The sequence below is a fragment of the Gekko japonicus genome, unplaced genomic scaffold, assembly GCF_001447785.1.
Source record: "Gekko japonicus isolate JY-2015 unplaced genomic scaffold, Gekko_japonicus_V1.1 scaffold2, whole genome shotgun sequence".
NCBI classification, from domain to species: Eukaryota; Metazoa; Chordata; class Lepidosauria; order Squamata; family Gekkonidae; genus Gekko; species Gekko japonicus.
In genome coordinates, this window is record NW_015175358.1 from 1,855,624 (window position 1) to 1,880,840 (window position 25,217).

Genomic DNA, 25,217 nt, shown 5'->3' on the forward strand with positions numbered 1-25,217 from the left:
AATAAATTTCCAAATTTTCTGGTAGTCATTTTTTAAAAGATTACAGTTTTGCCCAGTCACGTTTATTCCCAAATATTTAATAGGGTCGGTTGCTTTTGAGCACTTCGTGCTTTTTATAATCTCTTCTTGTTGTTGTGTTAAAAATCTCATTATCATTTTTGAGTTTTTTTCTTTTAATTTTATAGCCTGATAGGGATCAAAATTCTTCAATATGTTCAATTACATATTGCAAAAATTTCTGGGGATTCAAGACTGTTAAAATCATATCGTCTATATAACTTTTCATTTTGAACTCTACATCATACATTTTTATTCCTTTAATTCGGTCATCTTGTCAGATGTTTATAGCTAAAATCTCTATTGCTAGTATAAATAATAATAATAAAGGGGATAAAGGACATCCCTGATGTGTTTCTTTTTCAACTGAAATTGATTCCGTTGGTTTCCCATTAATTAAAATCTTTGCTTTTTCGTTCAAGTAATATACCATCCATCCAGCTCCAGAATGCAGGACCACAGGAGGCAGCTGCCTTCCTCCAATGCTGCCCTGATTTCAGATTTCTAAGCATTCTGGAGAGAGAGCCTGTACTGCAGATGCTGGAGGCAGCCTCAGGAATTACAAAGTGCAACAGCCCTTGCACGTGGGCACACACACAGCCACTTGCCCCAGAGGGACTGAAAGGCTGGTGGGAGGAGAGAATTGGAAGCTTTGTGATGAATAGTTGGTGCCAGGCAGCAACTTGCCCTAGAAGCCACACATGTGCATGCACACACACAGGGGACGAGTGGGAGGTAGAGCAAGAGCCCACAGCTGCCGACTAAAAGTAAGGAGTAATTAAAGGATTAATTGAAGGACTGCCAGGAGGCTCAGTTAAAGAAGGGGACGGTTCGAATTAAGAGGCAGCTGTTCTGAGGCTGCATTTCTGTGGGTGTAGCTAGGCACCTAAGTAAAGCTGTAAGTCGCTGCCTCCTCCCCCGACACTCGACCCAGCCATGGACATCTAATTTTTTAAAAATAAATTAAAATAATATAACAGTAATACAAAGATGCAAAAAGCAAAGCAGCCAGTAAGTATACATAAAGTTAGTTGTGAAGAGTAAATTACAGTCCATGAAATCATTGTTGCATAAGACTTAGTCAGTATAAGAATGTTTTACAACATAGTCTATAGGCAGTCTGTAATAATAAACAGCACAATTTTACATAACATATTGTAACTTACTATAACATAGAAGAAGTCAGTTGGTGGTTTTGAAACACTATTATTTTGGTATTCTGGGGTCTAATCTATCAAGTTTTAGGATCATATTTCAAAAGTATATCAGTGAGTTATAGAGAGGGTTTGTTGGAATTATAGCAGCCTCCGCCATATAGTTGATAAGTGGGTACCAGGAAGCTATGGGTTTTTCTTTAAATTTACTGGAGGAGGGGTTGAGCGTGTTGATCAATATTTTGCACATAATAAGATGATCCCATATACGATTTTGCCAGGATTGAATTGTGTGTGTGTGTGGGATTTATTGAGCCAATTTGCAGCTATTGTATTTTGAGCTGTTGCCAGTAAAGTGTGAATGAGTACAGTCTTGCTCTTGTGTCCATGTGGGTCTATCCAACAATTTAGGAGAAATGTTTCAGGTAAGGATTCATGTTCTTTATTGCTTGAGAGATTTCTTGAATTGTTTAATATTTTTCTGTATTCTGACAAACTTTGCAAGTAGGATGTCTTTTAAATAGTCTCTTATTCTTTCTTCTAAAACAAACTTATTTTTGCATAATCCTGTGAGAACACTGATAAAATGTTCCTGTATTTCTTTTTCTGCATATGTAATTTTATCTCCTTTCTTTACACCTGTTATTACTCTTTTTTCTCTTTCCTTCCTGAGACAGTACACCAGATATCTGCCATGTTTATTTGCATGTTCAAAATATCTTTGTTTTTAGAAGTTGTAATTTTTTCTATACCTCTTCTACTTCTAACACATCTAATTATTTTAATTGTTTAGTTTCTGCTAGTGTTTTTTATTATGATTGTTTTTGTTTTTGTTCCAATCTCTGATTTTTTATCTTAGTTTATTCTAATTATCTTAGTTTGTTCTAATCTTTCTCTTTTTTAGTAGCATTTGCTAGTAGAATTCCTCTAATAAAAGCTTTACTTGCTTCCCAAATTATAGCTGGAGACATTCCTTCTGTGTTGTTTATTTTAAAGAACTCTTCCAAATCTTTTTTACACTTATTTACTACATCTTCTTGTCATAATCAAGTATAATGTAATCTCCATCTTCTTATTGATTCTCTATTCCATTGCAAGACTATTTCTAAGGGATTGTGGTCTGCAAATATCTTCAGTTGAATCTCTACTTTTTCTAAATTCATTGTCAAACTTTTAGATATCCAACACATGTCTGCTCCAATGCTCCCTCTATGCTGTGGAGTCCTGCGAGCAAAAATCCTACTTTGTGAGCTTACTGGCATTAAAGTTGTGAGTGAGCGATTTGGCCACTGTGTAAATTAGTTTGCTCTAGAGCCGTCCTTCCTGAGCTGAGACAAAAATGTGTGAGCCAGAGGCTAAAAAACTGTGAGCTAGCTCACACTAACTCAGCCTAGAGGGAACACTGGTCTGCTCCAGTGGGGAGGGCAGGGTATAAATTGAATAAAATGAATGAATGAATGAATGTTCTTGAATATGTTTGATCTCTGTCTAAAAAGAAAGTAAAGTTTTGGATGTTTGGTCCTCCAGGAGTTCTCTAATTCTAGCATTCCCGTGTGTTGAAATACATTATTGGGCAATTTTTCACCTTTAATATTCCTTGGTCTGCCTTTTTTGGGGGGTCTAGTACTCCGTATCTCCAAGAATCATTATTTCCTCATCTTGGAAATCTAGCGTAGGTTGGGGGGGGGGATCTCCAAAAACATTAGCCTAATTTGGTGCATATATTGTTGCTATCATGTGCATTTTGCCTTCTGGAGTCTCATTTTTAAAATTAGGTATCTCTGCATTTTTTTTTTCTGCTGAAGCAAGATATACTTTGCCTAATTTTTTATTGTTTAAAATATGTTCATATTTCTTCTTTATATGAATTTCTTGTAGGCATAATATATCAGTGTTTTGTTTTTTCAGTTGGTTGAAGAGGAGAAGTCAGTTTCTGCCTTAACTGAGAAGAGTTGAGTACTGAGACAGTCTGATTCTAGCCCTGACAGAAAAAGGGTTTCGTGTTGACAGAGTTGGATCTCTGCCTTGACTGAATGCAGTCTTATTTCAGCCTTAGCTGACAACAGTTGAACACAGACAGAGAACTGGGAGAAAGTTTGGCAAAGAAGTTTGGGAAGTAGGGGAAGACTCCCATTCAGACCAAGGAAAGGTGAAAGATCTTCTGGAGAGAGAAGAAGATTCCCTACCCAGTCAAACTGGGAGTTATCTCTGAAGAGTGGAAAGATCTCTGGTCTGATGTGGTTAGAAACTGCCTTTGGAGACCTTAAGAGTCAGTTAAAAACTCAAGACAAGTACTGGTGTTTCAAGAGAAGAGGTTTAGGTACTGGAAAGAGTATAGAGTGTAGCAGCCTTCTGGACCCCAAAAGAGTCAGTGATTACTCAAAGAAGGTGTATTAGAGTGTTCGGGGAAACATTGGGAAAGCCTCTCAGTATAAAGATCTAAGTCACTGTGAAAATATGTTGTCGAAGGCTTTCATGGCCAGAGTTCATTAGCTGTTGTGGATTTTCAAGGCTGTATGGCCGTGATACTACAATGTTATACAATGCCAAGACCACGGCCATACAGCCCGGAAAATCTACAACAACTAATCATTGTAAAAAGCTTAAGAAACTTCTCATTAGCCTGATATATAAGAACTAAAGCCTGTGCTTGTACTGGTTTTACCTCAGAAATTTCAAGTCCGGATTTCATCTGACCTTTCTCCTCTATGTTAAATAAAACATGTTGTTATTTTTGAATTTAAAATGTTTCATGTGCCATTTTCAGTGGTTAAAGGGTGATCCAGACCCTCCCCTCAGGTTCCTGGGCTGAGCCAACAGACAAAATAGCATACTGACACAGGGTGGGACACCCAAAGTTCTCCAGGAAAGAACAGGCCACTAGGGCTGCTCAGTCAGAAAGGGGGGGGGGAACGGATGGAAAATCTTGCCTCTGAGGGAGGAAAGTGGATTGGGTTGCCAGGTCCTTACTGTGTTCCGGGGGGGGGGGGGCCTTCCCAGGTTCCCAGAGGTGACATCATCATGCAGGGCACGTTGTGGGCGGACACTCTAGCATGTGAGAAAAAACCTCTATGTTTCCTATTGCGCCGGGCATATTGGCGCAGATGGGGATGCTTGGAGGCAGGGCTCCCCCATCAGCCAGATGAGCGGCGGTGAATTGGGGAGCCCAAAAGTGGAACACTAGTAGAACACAGCAGCTGTGGGAAACAGCATGCTAAGGGAGCTCAGTCTGGCTCAGGACTGTGGAAAGCCCCCCCCCCCAGCTGTTTTCCTGAGCCAAAATGGTCCCAGTGGGAAGTTATTTGCATAACTTTTGAGCTACACTATGGTGCACTCTGAAACCCAGACCCAACTCATTAAAATAAATTTTGTGTAGCTTGGCCCTCAGGTCCAGTTCTTTGGGATGAACCATGAGTTATGCAGGAGATCTATAACTGATCTGAAGTGTGCATGCACACGAAAGCTTATATCTTGAATAAAACATTGTTGGTTTTAAAGGTGGCACTGCACTCAAACTTTGTTCTGATCTACTAACAGGTTGGGGTATTTTATAACTTTAAAAGCAGCTGCTCCGATAATGTCTAATTCTGGGGAAAGTCTTCTGGCCAAAAAACCCCCAAATGTTATAATATTTGCTTAGATGAACAGAAATGTATTAATTAGGGCAAGCACCCCCAAACAGCTCTGGTACACAGTGTATGAAGCCTGGTGAGCTGCTAAAAGCATTTTTTTCCTATATAGCCTCTTAAAAACAAGTGGCATTCATTTCTTGTACATGTGAATGCAGATGCCCTTAGACCTCCATCTCATTATAAATCTGTTTGGTTGGACTCAGTGATTACATTAAAAAGTCAGCATTGCCTACTTTATGTGAACATCATTATGCTCCTTTCTGTTTTAAAATAATTCTACTTCATTGTAACTTGTGTCCCTTTCTTCCTCACCTTTAATTTATTTGTTGAAATTATATGTGCTTTATTTATTATTGTTTCTGTTGTTTTTTGGGGGGGGAATAAAGAAAATACAGAGTACATGCAGATGGAGGCTGAACATCCAATCAGAATACATGGGGAAAGGGTATAATACCCTAAAAAGGGCCTCTAAGGATCACCTTAGACTGGGTAGGTAGACCTTAGAAGAAAGAGAGACCTTCAAACACCTCATATTAAGAGAGGTAATAAAATCACTGTGACATGTCCTTATCATCACCCTATCAACAATATGTTCACAGTTGAAGTTTCTGAGAGGTCACATGAATGCATGAAGCTGTCTTATACTCTTATATTGAATCAGGCCATTGGGCTATCAAGGTCCATATTGTCTGTTCTGGCTGGCAGCAGCTCTCCAGGGTTTCAGGTAGAAGTATGTAATATCACCTGTCAACTGATCCTGTTAGCTGTAGATGCTGGGGACTGAACCTAGGAGAATCTCGCTCTGCCACTGAGCCACAGCCCCTGACAGTTCTTCTGATAGTTTGGGGTAGTGGTTAGGAGCACGGATTCTAATCTGTGAGAACCGGGTTTGATTCCCCACTCCTTCACATACAGCTGCTAGCGTGACCTTGGGTCAGTCATAAGTTCTTTCAGATTCCACCTACCTCTTTCAGCCCCACCTACCTCAGAGGGTGTCTGTTGTGGGTAGGGGAGGGGAAGGGAAAGGAGATTGTAAGACACTCTGAGGCCCCGGTCACATGGGAGGTTTTGGCCCACAAGAGGGATGGATCGGGGGTGCAGCAAACAGGTGCAATCACACTGCAACATCTGGGAAGCGGCATGCACCCGTCCCTGATCCGTCCCTTCAGGCCGAAAACACGCATTAAAAAAACCCCTAGGAAATAGTAGCACCAACCTGAAACCCCGCAGCAAGCGCGGCCGTGGGATCGCCGGCGCGCCTGTCTTCAGGAGCATTCGAGGTTCCCAGACAAACTGTGCATGCGCACACATGTGCAGCCGGCTGCCTCACTCTCCCTTCCATGGCTCCCCCCCCCCCCGGCATCTGATCATGCCAGGGAGCAACTGCGTGGCGGCTCAGGGGATCTGTCTGATCCCGCCACTGTGTGTCTCTTTTGGTGTGGCTCTAAAAAGCTGCACTTTGGCCGCGTCAATTTCCCCTGTGTGACCAGGGCCTGAGACGCCTTCAGGTAGTGAAGGGTGGGGTATAAGTCCAATCTCCTCCTCTTTCTCCTCCTCCTTCTTTAGCAGCCCCACATATTATGCATATTAGAATAATCTAGTTATGATGTGACAACAGCATGGGTTGCTTTGGGTCCATTGCTTCCCAGGGAGAGATCACCTGATATATTAGCTCAAGTTGGTCAAAGGCACTTCAAGCCATGGATGCCACTTGGCATCCAAAGAAAGAATCTAAAAACATCCCAAGGTATGAACTTGATCTTTTAGGGGCAATACCATACTTCATTCATAACAAGTAAATTTCCATCACCCCATTAACATACCTCTCTCTTGTTAGACAGAGCTTCAGTTTGGTAGGTCTCATCCCACCCTTTATCACCTCTCAGCACCTGATTGAGACATCTAATGCTTCATCTGACTTATATGAAAAGGAGAAATAGAGTTAAGTATTATCAGAATGCTGGTGACACAGCCCAAATCTGAGGACAACCTCAGCTAGTGGATTAATGGAAATGTTACAAAATATGGGGAACAGATAGAGCTCCATAGAACCCTATAGTGAAGATGTCAGAGGGCAAAACTGAAGTCCTCAGTACCACGCTGTTCATCCTATAGAATTTATCTTCCAGGAAGGAGTACAGTCACCAGATCCTAGCACCTCCCACACCATAGTGGATGATACTGAACATCAAAATCACCCTTCTCTCTGCTGGTGTATTGCACTAAAAATGCTTATCCTATTTCATATGCTTTGTTTTAAAAAGGAAGTCTGTGCAAAATGAATTTCATTGTGAAATTCATTGTACTTGCTAAAAGCCCTTGTATAATCGCTGCATTCATTCTTAATTGACACATTTGAATAATTAAAACACAATTTGCATTATATGATTGTTAAGATGTGCACAGGGGCTTCTGTCTCTTTTCGATTTTCATTACCCGCAAAAAGGGCTTTTGTTTTTGTGCAGAACTAATGATAAGGCACATTAATATGCAACAGAGCCATTAGGATCTCCAGACTGTCGGCACATGCTTACCTTTCTTAGGGCTTTCCCAGTGAAAAGGTTTTTCATCAATTAAACCCCAGTTTACAAAACTGCTATGAGAAGCAACTGGGGGAAGCTCAGATGAGGAAAAGGCTCAGGACATCTGTATCCCTGCTGTACTTTGAACCCTCCCTCCTTCCCTTGCACATGGGGATTCATCAGCAATCAATCCAGTTTGGACACCCAAGTTTGTCTCTTAACCATCTAGTTTAGCCCAGGCCTTGATTCTGTTAGCTGCAACATGTACCCTGATCCCATTCCCAGACTTTGATATCTGACATTGAGGGACTCCAGGTGGAGGTTTGGCAGAGACCTTTGGACTCACTGCCTGACTGGAACAGGAAAACCACAAATCTCAGTGTGTGGCCAGACACTAATTGTCACTCTCCTCCCACTCTCCTCCCACAGCTTTCATACCATTTCCCAGATGGTAGTACTGGCCTACCATGCAGCTTTGTTGCAAAACAGATCTAACACCTTGAGCATTCTCTTTAAAAATACTGACACTCTGAGCATATGTATAGGACAAGCAAGCATTTTCAAAACATTATTTATGGCTTTGACTTCTTGGCAACTTTCTCTGGGATTTGTTCTATGGATGTTGACATTGATGTGTTTCTGGGTTCTGACTCACAAAATAATTTGCTGTGCTAAATAACAGGAGGCTAAATTGTCAGATGTGGAGAACAGTGTTGTCAAATGTTATCCTGCCTCTTGCTGTTTTGTGGTGATTCTTCTGACAGATTTTCTGCAGTTCAAATATGGACAAATCTAAGCTATATAATAAATTAGATCTAGAAGAAACATGAAAACTGAATAGGCTGGAGAGACTATTTGTGAGCCTGATTAACAGTAAAAAAGGGTGCATACAATTTATTATCTTTACCTTGCAATAATAAACTCAAATTATCCATTTGTGCTAGCTCTAAGAGCTTTGTTATTAAGTTCTCTTTTCAGGGTATTTTATCCGTCTTCCAATTTTTTGCCACTAATATTCTCGCCGCCGTTATAATGGCTAAGGGTATATAATTGGATAAAACAGGTACAGGTTATTAAATAAGTACAATGTTAATTATTTGCATAAGACATGTTACTTGATTCAACTTGATCCAATAACTCTAAAAATGTATGTAATCTAAGGAAATGAAATGTTTGTATTTTTGGTGGAAAATATGGAAAATAAACGGGTGGGGGGAAGAAAGGGTGCATACATGTTTCTTATCTATTCACTAGATAAATAATAATTACTATGAAACTCTAATTATAGATGGCTAAAATGTACATTTATAGGAAGTCAACAGAATCTCCTAACACTGAGTTACCCAAAGGGTGAAATAAAGTGTGGGAACCTCTCCCATCAGTTCTCCCCTCCCCCTTTGCCACTTTACTGCCATGGAAACTTATTTGGCCCACTGTACCTCACTGTCGTGTGAGTGGATCTCCATCAGTTGTTCAGTACATTTTTATCATGCTCCCCCTCTATGGAGTTCAGGGCGGCAAGTATGGTTCTCTCCTCCTCCAATGTCCTTGCAATAGTCCTCTGAGGTAGGCTAGGGCGGAGGACGAGCGACTGGCCCAAGGTCAGTCAGTGAGCTTCATGGAGGAATAGGGATTTGAACCTGCCCCCCCAGATCCTGTTCTCATGCTCTAATAATAAGTGCTGCACCAGAAATACGTGAACCTGCCCAACAGATGTGAACAGTACAGCGAAGGGATCTAGCACGGCTGCACCAAATGTTTGTCCATTTAATCTGAGGCCAGAAACAGACATTTTTGGAGAGGCCGCACAGAATATTGACTGAAAAGGGCCATTAGGTTCATCTTTTCTGTAGCTTGTTTCTGTTCACTAACATTATTTCCCCTCTTTGGTGCTGTTTTCCCTCCTTCAGATTCCTTCTCCTTGTCAATCCCGGGGACTGTGGATTGTGTAGGGAATGGGAGGCAGAGTAATACTCTGTGGCCAATCAAATTTGGCTATGCAATGATGTCACTGAGATCAAACAAAGCCGTTCATAAAACACCTGAACACTTTATGTATTCATTTTATTAAATTGGATTAGCTAGGCCGCCCTTCCCTACAAGAAGGGCTCAGGTCAGTTTACAACAAAAGAATATACAAAATCTCAATTTAAAATGAAGCTAAAACAACCAACAAATATCAATAAATAAAACAGTATATACGATATATACAATATACAAAATGGCAGAAAAAATTCCAGCTCCCCAGCCTCCCGGGGGGGAGGGGTTATGAGGGAAGGGGAAATGTATGAGGGTGCCAAAGGGGGCCCTGCGGCGCTGTCCTCAACCAAAGGCCGGCGGAATATCTCTGCCTAGCATGTCCTGTAGAAAGGTAACAACTCCCGCAGGGCACGAATGTCTTCTGGCAGAGCGTTCAACCAGGCAGGGGTCAGGGCCGAAAAAGTCCAGGCCCTGGTCGAGGACAGCCAGACTTCTCTCAGACTTTGCTCAGGTGACGCCTACATCTCCCAACGAGAGTCCCAAACAAATCACTGAAAAGAGGGGACTTTGCGTTGCTGTCTGAAATTTTCAGAAGCATACAACCCTTAAAACTCTGTAGAAAGATAAACTGAGGTAGAGTTAAAAGCTCAAGAGAAAACTGAAACTTCCACACAGTCATTTTTGTCACTTGTTTTCCCCTATTGCTTTGGGTTCCACCCCCCCTCCCTTTTACACATGTGTTTTGCTCCCTCTGGGACTACTAGAGAGAGCAAAACACATTGGGGGGAAAGAACCCGAAGCAATAGGGACAAATGAGTGACAAAAATGACAGTGTGGAAGTAATGTTGACAAAACAAATCCAACTCATCAGCTGTAGTCTCTGAACAGAGCATGGTATGTGTGGCCCTTTTGGGTAGCATTTCACCCAAGGAACAAGCTGTTTAGGAAAGCTGTGGAAGCTTTCACAGGTTTCAAGACAGCAAATAAACCAAGCTGCCGGGCTGCACCAGTAGCAGGGATTGCTATTAAAATGTTTATTTTATAAATCTGATAAGAAGAAGTGGGTAGTTGTCGTGTCCCCCCCCCCTTTTGTGCTGTTATGCTTTTTTTGTAGGTTATTTTATAAACCCAACACAATTGAAGACACCTGACCTTTTCTTCCAGGTATTTTCACCCTTGCAAAAGAAGACGGGGCAATTCTGGTGAAATAAACAGATTTGCTTGGAAATACAATAGAAATGTCCTTGAAGGATAACATTTCTTGAAGTGTGTTGGGTTTCACAAAATAAACATTTTAGCTGTATCCCGAGTGTCCCCCCCCCCACTGCCCTTCTTGCTTTGAGAAGATACGTTGATATAAGAAATCCTGCCTCAGGGCAGACTATTTGGCTACATAATCCAGTGGTTTCAGTTCAGCGCAGAGAGTCTCAGTTCAGCCCAAAGCTAGTCACAATTATAGACAGTGGCTGCCCCTGGACTTTATAACGATGCAGAAAGATGACAGCAAGGAGAGCAATGTCCTCCTTAACTGGAAAAAAAGGTAGCAGCATCACATTCATGTCATTATACTCTGAATTTACTCAAGCAAAGCTCACACAGTCCCCAAAGGTTTTAGAAATCAGCACTGGCTTCCAATCTCAGTTATTTCAGGACCTTAATCAAAAGCTCAATTTTACTTACCCTGATTATACAAACCATGACCTCACCATTGCCTTCTGTGAAAGGGAGGGGGGGAGAGAGAAAGCCAGGGAGAGTCAGAGAGAAGAGAACAGAAAACAAAACATTTTGCCCAGAATTGCTTGCTACTGATCCCCTGTTGCATTTGGAAGGGGGGAGCACGTGGGGTAAAAAGATGTCAAGAGATCCTCCTTTGGCTATTTAAATGGAAAGAACATTATTGAACGTGGGGCATTAAATTTGGAGATCATTTCTATTGCAAATGTATTACAAATGCTTGTTCTGTTTCTTTGCAAATGTTTAATGCTTGTGTTTCTTTCTTTTTTTGAGAAAGCACAAGAAAGAAATGCTGTAGATATTTGGCTGAAGGCAAAAGCAAAGCATCTGCTTTAAAAAAGCTAGCTGACAACTTCTAGAGCATTTCATTATTCAGATATCTGTTGGCTAGATCTTTTTCTTTTTTTAGATCGCCAGTGAGCTTTTGATTTTTAGTTCTGAATTTGTAACAATACAACACAATGCAGCAGTCAAAGTATGAAGGATGTCTGTCCGTATACTAGGTGAGCTAATAATAACAACAATGGTTTTAACCCTAATGGTGTTTTTTGTCACATATCTAAGGATGTAACCTTTAATTTAACCTGAAAGGATCATAGTTAGCTTTGATACATGGAAAAATCACAGGATCTATTGACTGAAGACATAAACTGAAGGAAGGGTGGGGGGAAGAGGACCCAAATAACACTCAAGCAGGTTCTTTATTCCCAGTATCTTATTCAACATAGAGCTGCATGAATGATCTGTTGGCCTCCTTGCAATATAGTCCTAAGCAGAGTTATAAAGTCAATGAGTTTAGGGCTGCGGTCACACACACTAAATAATCCACTTTCAGTGCACTTTCCAACTGGATTTTGTCAGTTCACACAGTAAAAATCCAGTTGGAAAGTGCACTGAAAGTGGATTATTCAGTGTGTGTGACCGCAGCCCTAGAATAGTATAATTCTGTTTAGGATTACAGTCAGGGGTCATTTGGGGGGGGGGACGCGGGGGACGCCATCCCCCCGGGTGAGGTGCGGGAGGGCGGGGCCTGGAGCTCCCTGCTGGTGCCCGCTGGAGGTCGCCGCCGGCTGTGGGGAGGACACACTTCCGGTGATGTCAGGGGGTGTGGCATATGCTAATGAGTTATGCTAATGAGTCCCCCTAGCTCTTTTTCTACGAAATGACCCCTGATTACAGTGTTAGTCCCCGATCCAGGAGTGGGAACTGGGCATAGAAACCCAACTACTTGCTGTGAGCATCCAGTTGGTGGATCCGTGCATTCTGCTGCAGAGGTCCCCATGTAGCAAGGAGTTCCCCCTCCAGCAAGGAAATATGTATCTGTGTGAGGCAACACCACAGGGCTTTTGATGATTTTTACACAGGCAGGCAGCACCTTTTTGCCTCTCCATGGATAGGAAAGATTAGAATTGGATTGTTTGCCTTCTTGGGATCAGGGTGTGTATGGTATATGGAACTGAATCATGTGGGAAAGTCGTTCCAGGTGGGAAGCCATGTTGGCCTGAAGCAGTAGAACAAACTTAGAATCCAGTGCATGCACACGAAAGCTCATACCTTGAGTAAACCTTTGTTGGTTTTAAGGTGCCACTGGACTCTAAATTTGTTCTATGTAGGAAATTAGTCAGGGGAAATAAGGATATAGGGGGATACAGAGAGTGAGGGGACAGCTACAGGAGTTGACTGAGCAGAGACAGAGAGTTCAGGAATTTCCAGCAGATTTCTTAAGGATACCAGCCTCCAGGTGGGATCTGGGGATCCCCCAGAATTGCACCTCATCACTAGACTACAGAGATCAGTTCCCCTGGAGAAAACTAGGGTTGACAGGTTCTTACCTTGAGCTGGTCGGGGGGGGTAGAAGGGAGCTTTTCCGGAGTGGGGGGTAGGGCAATGTCACGACATATGACGTCCCCAACATGATGATGTCACACAGAAGTGCCATCATCATACTGGGGGCATTGCACGGTGATGCTCTGGCTTTTGGGCAAACTATGGTAAAATTGGGCTCAAACCATAGAGTTTTGCCCAAAAACCAGAGCACCACTGCGCAACGTCCCTGGTGTGATGACGTCACTTCCACATGATGTAATTGCATCAGGGACATTGCGTGGGGTCATAGTAGTTGTGGACAGGGCTTCCCCTGCTGGCCAGCTGGTTGGTGGTGGGCAGAAGCCTGCGAAACGCCCACCTGGGGACTGGCATCCCCAGAGAAAACAAATGATTCGGAGAGTGGCATTATACCCCTCTGATGTCCCTGTCCTTGCCAGGCTCCATCTCTAAATCTCCAGGAGTTTCCCAACCATGATATGGCAACACTAGCCCTCCACCTGGCAACCCTACGATATCACTCTTTCTGAGTCTCAGTTAATTACTACCCAACTTGAAACAGTGTGAGCATAAAGTAGTTGTTAGACCCCATGTTTAAAAGTTTGTTTTCTATGTTGTAGTATCTTATTTTTCTGGTGATAAAAGGTGCTGGTAAATCAAACCATGAACCATGCCAGCCTCTGGGCTGGTCCCAGATATACAAATTCCGCTAGGAGAAACACCATCAGAAATTGCCAAAATATAAACTGTATTTAACAAATATAAAGTTGGTGGTGTCACAACAACAACATTAAGTGGATACTATAACTCTAATAAGGCATAAGATACAATGTTTCCTCCTTTGAAGATAAGATGTAAAGTCCACGTAATCAGTTGAACTTGATAGGAGGAGCCCACATAGTCATAACAATTTCCAAACAGCCTTTGCAAAGACGCCCATTCTAGATACTTAAAATATGTGTTTCCTTCAACTTCTTCAGTTTGCTGGCTGTGTAGGTGGAACTGTAAAGAAATTTAACACAAAAATGCCTAACACAAAACCACATATAAAGAACAAAGTTTTTTTAAAAAAGCATACCTGAAAAATACACTCACCCTGATTTCAACAATTTCAACAGACCACAAGGTTCATAGTGTAAAGAGTGAATCATAGGTTCTCAAAGACACAGACGGAGATGCATGCCAATTTAAAGCCCAACAGGGGAAAAGACAGGTGTACTCTATTTAGATCAGTCCCATTTAAAGGGCTCTACTCTTCTTAAATGAATGTTTAATTACATTCTTTTTTGTTTACAAAAAGGCTGAAAAATCAATTTCCCTGTTCAAGCCAAAAGGTTCATATGTTTTCAAATCAAAGATAAGGCATGCCTCCCTCTGTAACAGAAGATGCTGCACATCCTGCCTTTGGGGAGGCTTATTTTGGTGTACATAAATCACACAAAACTTCATGCTGTCCACGTTGTGCCCAGTACTAGCATAATGTTTCATGTTAATTTTGCTGTTGTGACACTACCAACTTTATATTTGTTAAACACAGTTTATATTTTTGCAATTTCTGATGGTGTTTCTCCTAGTGGAATTTGTATATCTGTGACCTCTGTGACACGTTTTTTCCCGTTTTTGGATAGCCTCTGGGCTGGGCAGAATTGTATGGTGCTAGCTGCAGGGACTTGAGAGGAGCAACTTCCTTTCTCCTGTATCCCCCTCCAAAAGCTATTTCTCTTCTCCTGGCAGCCTGCATATCCTCACCTTTCCCTGCTTCTTTCTCTCCTTCCCACCCATCAACCATCCTACCTTTTATCTGCCCCTGTCTTCTACTATATTTATTATTTATTTACTTCATTTATTCATTTACTTCATTCATTTTAACCACAATGGGGACCCAAAGCCGCTCATGTCATTTTCCTTTCCTCTGTTTTATCTTCACAAATACCGTGAAGTAAATTAGCCCGACAATGTGTAACTGGCCAAAGGTCACCCAGTGAACTTCCACAGCGAACTGGTGAATTGAACCTGGATCTCCCAGATCCTAGTCTGAAATTCTAACCACTGTACAACATGGGGGGGGGGGGGGGCTGCTGTTGAATAGTAACATTCAGCCAGTCCTGTGTGAGCCATGCAAGTCTGGTGGTATCAGGTTGCCTGATGGTTGCAGCTAGGCCTGGCTCCAATGAGTCCTTCTTCAAAGGCTGAAACAACTCTGCAAAGGACCCTCCCCCTGCCTTTTACTGACTGACAGAAACCAAGGCTTGAAGTCTGGCAATACTGTATGATTGCCTAGCAGCAGTCACTGAAGGCTTTTGTTTAGTAAAGCTACAGGTGTTGCTTCTATTATTTTGAGTGATTTTGGCTGCGGTCACATGGAGCATTAGGCACGCTAGAGAGACGGAAGATAGGCGGATTTTCCGGGCGCGATCTCACTGCCACATCTGGGAAGCGTAGAGCTCCCGTGGCTCACCCAAGGCTTCACTCCGAAGATGCGCGGTAAAAAACTAGTACCTCGGAGGTACTAGTTTCCGGAAACCGCGGGGCAAGGGCGGGGGCGTGATCACGTTTCCGGTGGAATCTCATGGCATCCGGCGCCCGCCCATGTCCCCTTGCAAACATTTTTTTTCCCCAGTGGCCTCGGGATGCACACAAGCACCCAATGGGGCATGCGCACACATTGGTGTACAGGAAAAAAAACACCCGTTTGTCGCGGCGTGCCGCTTCTTTGCCACACCGCAGGATTGTGGTGTGATCGGCACCTCCCCCCTACCACAGGACCTCCACGGGATGTCTGCTCGCGCAACCACGCGTTTTTTTGCCCTGGGGCAAACAGCCACCCTCCCCCCCCCCATTTTCCTGCCCGTGTGAGACTGCAGCCTTTAATAGCCTAATGCCCCCCCCCCCACAATTTCAGATTTCATTGCAAATCTGTAGTTTTTCAGTCCGCTCATGGCTCCAGTCTCTGGATTTAAGTATGTACATTTGGCCAGGTTGAGAATTAGATATATTGATATAACACTGAGCATAATGGTTTCAAAACATCATTGATGCCCAAGTAAATGTGATAGATTTATAGATGAAGAAGAGTTGGTTTTTATAGCCTGCTTTTCTCTACCCTAAGGAGTCTCGAAGTGGCTTACAGTTGCCTTTCCTTCCCCTGTAACAGTCACCTTGTGAGGTAGGTGGGGCTGAGAGAGTTTGGAGGGGACTGTGACTGCCCCAAAGTCACCCAGCAGGCTTCATATGGAGGAGTGGGGAATCAAACCTGGTTCTCCAGATTAGAGTCTGCTGCTTTTAACCTACACCATGCTGGCTGTCATAACATCTCTAGATGTTATGTCCCCATAGATTATTTTTCTTTATGAATTCAGACTTACCTTACAGGTCTTTTGGCTTACAAAGCTGTCTAGCATTATTATGTAGCATAAGGTTTCTTCAGAAGTCACTGCATTTTTCCTTTGCCATTTTCACCACAAACAATATATTTTTAATGAAGAGGGCAAGAGCTTCAATCAGTCTGAAGCATAGCAAAGAGAGATTAGGTTTTGAGGAAGAAAAATAAGCAGAAACATTTTAAAATACCTGTTTGCAGTATTTAGAAAAATTGGATGGCCAAAAAAATTAGGAATGTACATGAGAATGAGAAAGAGCAAAATTCTTCCGTGTAGCTCCCAGATCTCTCCACTCCAGGGCTTTCCAGGGTGTTGAGCCTGCATGCACTTTTGGATTTTGAGTGAGGAGTGCTACCACAATATGAGTGTGATGGGGCCAGTCACAGAATGTTTATAGGCTCAAAGTGAAGCATCCTCCAGTGATGAGGGAGCTATTTTTCAACAGGTGCTCCTAACAGTCCCAAAGATTCCTCCTGGAGTATTCTGAAGCATTTCCTGTTCCAGTGAAGTGGAGAAGCGATGTTTTGTTGAAGAAGGAAAGTAGGCACCAAGAAACACATTGCCTACATGTTGGGGATCACTGTTCCATTCTGGTAGAATTCCCCACAATGATCTCTCCCACACCATACAGTTGGAAATAACTCATATCTGCATATCCCCATTCCCCACACTACCCTTTATAGTTTGTTTTCTTCCACTCTGAGATCCCATACAGCCCCACACACTTCCCAGTTCTTCCTCTTTATAACCTCTCTAACTTTGAAAACAAGTTTTTCAGTTTCTAAATTTCTTTTTCTCAAAATTCCTCTTCTCAAGGCCTGGATGGTAGACATTATAAAAACATTTTCCTGTCTATCAGAAGTTTCACTCACCATACACTGTTAAAAGGAAAGATTTTTCAGAAATCTCTTCATTGTATGTAGTTTTTTCCTATACATTCACTACTTTAAATGCTTCATTTCCCACAACACTTTAGTTGAGAAATGTGTAGTCCAGAACAGTCACACCCTCTTGTACCCTTCTTGTGGAGACATTTAATCAGGGCTTTTTTGTAGAAAAAGTCCAGCAGGAACCTATTAGCATAATAGGCCACACCCAGCAGCAGAAACACATTAGCACATTAGGCCACACCCCTGACTGCACCGCTCATTAGCATATTAGGCCACATTCCCATGTTACCAGAAGTGTGGTCATCCAGCCACACCCACCTTTTGCTTCTTATTCTGTTTACCTTGTTTGTTGTCAAAACCCAGGGCTTTTTTTGTTGCAGGAACTCCTTTGCATGTTAGGCCACACACCCCTAATGTAGTCAATTCTAATGAGTTCCTGCTGTTGGGTGTGGCCTATTATGCTAATGAGTTCCTGCTGGGTGTGGCCAACTTGGGAGCCAGCCGGAACTCCGTTCCTGCCCAAAAATAGCCCTGCATTTAATACAGGTAGAAGTCAGAGGCTTCAATGGTGCATTGGTAGGCCCAATAAAAATATTCCTGTGCTGAACTAAATGGACTTAACTTTAGGGATTAATTTGCCTTTTTAACACACAAAGTACAAACAGAGCAGAAGTTTCCACTTTGTATGCACTGCGGCATCTTTCCACCTATATAGTTCTTCTCTCAAAGAGTTATAAGCCTACAGTCTAGTCAAGCAATTTTTCCTCATACAAATTCATGGCTTTATGTTCCGTAATTTGCTATTTTACAATAGATCTATGGAAGAGCTGTGTGTGTGATATCCCAAGGGAGTCTTGTTTTGAACATTGGTAGCAGAATAATGAATTTTAAACCATGCCTTTAAATCCGCAGCCATTGTTATTCACTAGGAAAAAACAAGAGAGTTTTCTTCAGCCTTCGGCAGTATTTTGCATGATCTGGCACTTGGTCTTCCCAAAAGAAGTAGGAATTTGTGTTCTGCAATGTATTCAATAATGAGTGCTTCAAGCCATAGACCTTATTTCTAGAGCAGCCTGTAGCTGTAGCAACATATAGCTACTGTATTTTCATTGCTTCCTTTATAAGGTAGAATTTGACAGATTCTGCTTCATCTCCACAGTTTCCAATTCATGGAGCAGCATCCCTGCAGCTCTTTTATGAAGCTAATCCCCTTAAATCTCACTTCTATATGATGTACTCAAATTTAGAAGGGATTTCTGCAGTCTGTCCTACAAACCAAAATGGCAAGTGCACCAATTATGACATGCTCAGGCAACTTTTAGATATTGCTTGGGTACATGAGAGCCAGTTTGGTCTAGTGGTTAAGTGCGCGGACTCTAATCTGGGAGAACTGGGTTTGATTCCCCACTCCTCCACTTGCACCTGGCTGGATGGCCTTGGGCAAGCCATAGTTCTGGCACAGCTGTTCTTGAAAAAGAGCAGTTTCTGTCAGAGCTCTCTCAGCCCCACCTACCTCACAGGGTGTCTGTTGTGGGGAGGGGAAGGGAAAGGAGTTTGTAAGACGCTCTGAGACTCCTTTGGGTAGTGAAGGGCAGGGTATAAATCCAATCTCTTCTTCTTCTTCTACATGGGTCTAGCCCTTGGAATCAGCACTCCCTTTCCTGCCACAATGCAAGTTCTGTGTGAGAGGCCAACACAATCAGCCCCTGCCTTCCTCATCAAGTCCCTTAGATGTTCTCCAAGTCACATGGGAGCTATTCAAGTATAAATGGCTTCCAAGCAGCTGGGACAACATCTAAAGGGCCTCTGAGTATAATAGGTATGATTTATCCTCCGAAGTCCTTGTTTACAAGGCAAACACTGAATGTTCCAGAAACTTAGAGCACTGAAAATTTCAGTAAGGATGGTAGCATTTTCTGATCCACCACATAACAAATAATTAAGAACATTTAAAATAAGCCCTTGCTGGAAAATTTCACAGGTCCATCTCTCTACCCATTTGAGGGGATAAGGAAACAGGGTTGCCAGCTCCTGCCTGGGAAATTTCTAGAGATTTGGAGGCAGAGCTTTGGGGAGGGTGGAGTCTGAGGAGGAGAGGCAGCTCGGCAGCGATGTGATGCCACAGAGTCCAGGGCTCAGAAGCTGCCATTTTCTCCAGGGGAATTGATCTCTGTAGCCTGGAGGTTGGCAACTCTGCAAGGAAATATATAATTTCTGCTGAGGGAAGTACCTTTTTCAACCACTTTTCCCCTTGTTCCTGTTTCTTCCTTATACATAATTGGCTCGTTTGATTCACAATATCAATGCCAAAGAGAAATTATTTCAGTGAAATTGGAGTTATTATATCCTCAAAGAACTGGAACACAGTGTGTATGGACAATTGGATTTCCTCTACCAGTGAACTGGAGATCATTTGTTATTCCAATGACAAAAAAAGACATGATGTACATCAATGTTAACGATACACCAGCACCATTTGTTTACAAGGTAATCCTCCACATTTCCATAATTTTTTCCCCCTTGCAATAAAATTTATCTTCTCCCGTTTTGACTCAAAGAAAGAAAGACTTGGAAGACATCAAGCATTATTGCTAAGAATGCCCAGAAGTTATTTTAAAAACAACCTATGACAGCCAGCCTCTGATGATGGGATTACTTGAGCAACGGAGGAATATTGTGATATATTTCTTCTCATAAATAGCTACAGAATGGCAAGAAGGAAAGATTCAGTACCTTTTAGATCATAAATGTGTTTCCAGCTCTTCTGATTACTTGATAATGTTGGTATTTTCCAGACAGGGACAGGTATGTGTAGTTATTCCCCATTGCTCCCGTGGCCAACCTTTCCTCCCCTGCACTACTAGGACTTTTTCAGGTGTTTCTAATTGGCAGTTAAATTTCACGATATCAATATAACGTCATAGCAATCTGTGTACCAGGTTCTATGAATCCCCACCTTCCATTTTAAAAAAGTATTTCTATAGTCCCTTTCGTTGAGGAGATATGCCTTTCTCCTTACATTTCCATAATGAAAGCTGCTAAGGAAGTACTAATGAGAGACCCCCATTACACATATTGTTATAATGTTATATATTGATATAACAATATGCAGTTGCTGATGTAGAAATCCAAAAAGCCCCCCCAGGTGGTGGGGGATGTGGGACCCACACGGCAGCCATTCAGGTTTTGCTGCAACCTTTCCCCAAACTTTGGATCAAAGCAAGTTTCGAAAATGCTGGCAGTGCCTGATCAGCACTTGAAAAAGTGAAGTGCGAGGGGGCCCTGCTGCTCTGTGATTAGGTGCTTGTAGCATTTTTAAATAGACTCGAATTTTGGAAGACACACACTAAGAGGATCCCTAAATAAAATTTGGAATAAGATAAAAGGATTTTGCTATAGGAAAACACCAAGATGGGTTGCCCCGTTAGAAGCTTTTATCCAACCAGCAGTAATAACAATGAACATGAGAGAAAGCTACCAAACATTACTAAACAAACATAATGAACTTAAAACAGAAGAAAAATTAAGACAAGAAAGTAATTTGTCATGGTGGGAGCAGATAACATTACGGGATAGGTATAAGAAAGACATGATAAGAGGCTTTGAAGACCAAAATAATGAACTTGATATGGCTATCCTCAAACGATAAATTAGTACAGAAATTATATAGATTTTTGTTAATGGACTATGAACAGGATGAAGAAATTAAATCTGTAATGATCACTTGGATGAAAGATATAAAAGAACTAGAGGAAGAAAAATGGACTGGCATTTGGAAGTCAGTTAAATATATGAGAGCGGTAGCTTACAAAGAAAATGTTTACAAGATGTTTCACAGATGGCATTGGGTTCCGGATAAAATAGCCAAATGTTATGAGGGATATCCAAATTGGTGTTGGAAATGTAAAGAGTGTAAGGGGACTTTCTATCATATGTGGTGGGAATGTGATAAGATACAAATTTTCTGGAGGATGGTTAGGAAGGTAATCCAAGAAAGCCTGGGGAAAAATCTAGCGTTAAAGCCCGAAATATATTTGTTAAACATGATCCCGAAAGGATACAATAAGCAAGATGCATATGTATTAAGCTACATTATAACAGCAGCTAGACTGCTAATAGCTCAAAAATGGAAAGCCGAAGTTATTCCCACAAGGGAAGAATTAATAGATAAGATACTGGAACTAGCCAGAATGGATAACTTAAGTCTAATGCTACAGAATAAAAATGAAAAGGTGCATGAAAGGAGGTGGGAAAAAGTGTATAAATGGATAGAAAAACTGTTAGAAAATTAATATCCCCAACTTGTATAAAAAGTAAGAGATGGAAGACTCTGATTTATATGTAATCCGAATAGATGAAATGTTTGTGTTTGTAAATACAAATAAAATAAAAATTGTAAAAAAGAAAAGAAAAGAAAATGCTGGCAGTGCCTGATCAGCACTTGAAAAAGTGCGAGGGGGCCCTGCTGCTCTGTGATTAGGTGCTTGTGGCATTTTTAAATAGCTTGAGTTCAGCAGTAAAATGGTGGGGGCCAGGGGTCAGACCCATGGACCCCATATCATTTAGTTGTGTCCTAAGCGCACAAGACATGAGGTCAGGGAAATATAGCTCCACACTGCATAGAATTGCCAATAATCTGGAGGGGGGAAATGTCCTGTTCCTTTAATGGAGGCTTAATGAGATGTTATTTACCAGGTGATGTTTGTTGCTTCCATGCCATCAGAAGCTTCAGCTGTTCATTTCTACACATCAAACCTCTCTTAAACGGGCAGGATCTTTTCTTCAGGCCTGTTGGCAATCCTACTACCACACAACCTATGATCTGAGCTCTAGGTGTTCTCGGTGAGGTTTATATTTGCTTTGAATAGCTGTGATTGGATACAGACTGAGTCAGTATCTTAAGCAGCACAGAAACTTGAGGGGCAGGGTAAGAGGGTAAAGGGTGGGACTTACGTTTTCACTCTCCATGTATTTATTTATTTTATATCCTGTCCTCCCCGCTGTTGTGGGCTCAAGGCAGCTAACAGACATACAAATGGATATATACATTAAAACTCCATAATATGGTAAAAACAAAATTAAGTTAAGATTACAATATAAAACCATAACTGTTCATAACATCTGAATGGCCACCTACACCTTAGTCCAGGCTCCTGCCAGGCTGTTAGTTGTCCAGTTGGTGGTGATGTTGATATTAGGGCCAAGGACATAGTGTTAAGGCAGGACCCTGCTTGAAAGCCTTGGGACTTGAAATTCCATGGGACAAGGTAGGTCACCAGCTTCATTTATAAAGAGCCACAAAGGAGGAAAAATCAAGTATTCTGTGAAAATACATATCCATATTTGTTTCTATTCCAGACCCGCTCACTAGGCTTGCCAAGTCCCCCCGGGGGGTGGGGAAACCCCCGCCCCAGAGGACCATTCCCCACCACCAGCGGATCGGGCCCCGGGGGGACCCCACCTCCAAAGCACGCGACGTGCACGTCACCCGGAAGTGACGCGACCACGCCGGGCATGCTGGGGGCGAGGCCACGATCATCCGAGGGAAAACTCTATGGTGTTCCCTCGGATGGTCGTGGCCCCGCCCCAGCATGCCCAGCGTGGTCGCGTCACTTCTGGGTGACATGGTTGTGGCGCGCGCGCACTCCCAGAGCAGGGCTGGAGTCCCCTGCTCCAGCGCCGCTTCGGACTTGGCAACCCTACCGCTCACTTCTGTGAACCTGTTTCTGGTGTTTTTTTTAAAAAAATGTCAGATTTATACTGTGCTTCCCAAGTACACCTCTCAGCTTAACAAAGTCACTAACTGAGAGCAAGACTTTCCAACTCTTGCCCTTTCATACCCTGAAAATCTTGTTGGTCTCTAAGGTGCTGCTGAACTGCTATCCTAGTTGTCCTTTGGTGTGTATCAGAATGGCTGTAGTTTTCTGTCACTTGTCGTCAGCTTGTTGTAAGCATTCTCTCTCAGGTCTGACAGCTGATAGGAACAATTAAAATTAAGTATGCAATGAGTGGCACAAATATCCTTAACACATCATCTCTAGTTGTTTGAAGTATATAGAGGTTCCCCGGAAGTCATGCCTATCTGTATCAAGTCTGGGAGGAGGACCACAGTGGCTTCAAATGCTTGACAGGATGCATGAGTAAGCTGATGATCTACAGATAATAAGCCAAGACAGTTCGGTCTGTGGGTGCCAATATTCTTATAATAGAAATTACCAAGAGTTATCTTGTGATGGCCAGTCTTTATCTGGGTATGAGATCTGACTTTAAAAAGTTCTCCAGCAGAGAGATAAAAATTTGTCTCTTCTATATACAGGTTTCTGAAGACAGCCACCTTAGCATGACTCCAGCAGATTCTACTTGATGGATACCACCACTGTGGATCTATGGGTGTTGTACATTATTAAACCTCAAACAGCCAGACAGTTTTGCCCATGATTGATGTACTCCAGTAAAACTGAAGAGTCTGAGGACTACCTTTCCCAACAGCCCGTGCTCCTTGACTATGGCCAGGAAAACAGAGTTGGCTTTCATCAGGGAGAAGAGAAAGGGAACCGGAGAGAGGGAGACTGGGTGGACTTCTGAGCTAGGAATTTGTCTTTGAGAGCTGGTTGAGTAATAATCGAAATAAAGGTGATTCTACTGACAGATTGTGCAGATGTCATGGCCCACATGTGGGAATATAGCTGCCTGACCTGCACCTTGTAAACAGTTAAGCCAATTTGTTTATACTCAGCAAGGAATTCGCTCAGTAATTCTATTAAAAGCTCCCTTGTTCATAAAATTAATACCCTGATCTCATTCACTGCCAGTGCTCCTATTCATTATTGCAAAACAAAATATTTACTATCTTTTTTTTCAGAGGGCTGGAAATTCAGGATTTACATTTTTGTATTTGCAAAGTACTGAATTGGATTATGTTCTGAACGGTGCTGTCCTTGTCATCTGCCAAGAGCGCAGAGCATATTGGATGTGCTCTGGGTTTCAGGGATAGGTGGACCACAGCTGCATATCTTCTGGGTTGTTTTCATTTAGAAACTGTGGCTTTCACATGGGGTTGCCAACTGCCTGGAGGGAAAAACTGTCCTGTCCCTTTAATAAAGGCTTAATGGGGTGTTATTTACCAGGTAATATTATTTACCTCCATGTCTTAAAAAGCTTCAGCCACCCATTTCTACACATTTGGCTTGCATTAAAATGACAGGACATTGTTTTCCTCCAGGTCTTCTGGCAACCCTACTTTCACACTAAGTAAAATTCAAGCTGAGCATAACTGCTTGCACAAGTTTATACATCACACAAGGTTGGAACAACTGATAGAAAATGTGTTAGTCATATTTGTAGAGTTGCTGCTGCATCCTGATTGAGACAAAGCAATATAATAGTAGAATGGGGGGGGATCAATGTAGAGACACAACACCACCCTTTTAAAACATTAAAATCACTTACCTGCTGCTCCTGAATCTCAGAAGAGACTTCAATTCCCAACTATTAAAATGGATTTTATGCAGCTTCCAGATTTACGGTTGCCAGAAGACCTGGAGGAAAAAATATCCTGTCCTTTTAATACAGGCCTAATGTACAGTGGAGGTGAAGAATAGGTTTAAGGGACTAGATTTGATAGATAGAGTGCCTGAAGAATAATGAATGGAGGTTCATTACATTGTACTGGAGGCAACAATCAGCACCATCCCAAAGAAAAAGAAATGCAAGAAAGCAAAGTGGCTGTCTGACGAGGCTTTACAAATAGCAGAGGAAAGAAGGAAAGCAAAAGGCAAAGGTGAAAAGGAAAGATTTACCCAACTGAATGCAGATTTCCAGATTTCCAGAGAACAGCAAGGAGAGATAAGGAGGCCTTCCTGAATGAACAATGCAATGTAATAGAGGAAAACAAAGAATGGGAAAGAATAGAGATCTCTTTGAGAAAATTGGAAAAATCAAGGGAATGCTTCATGCAAAGCTGGCCATGATAAAGGACAAAAATGGTAAAGACCTAACAGAAGTAGAAGAGATTAGGAAGAAGTGACAAGAATACACAAAAGAA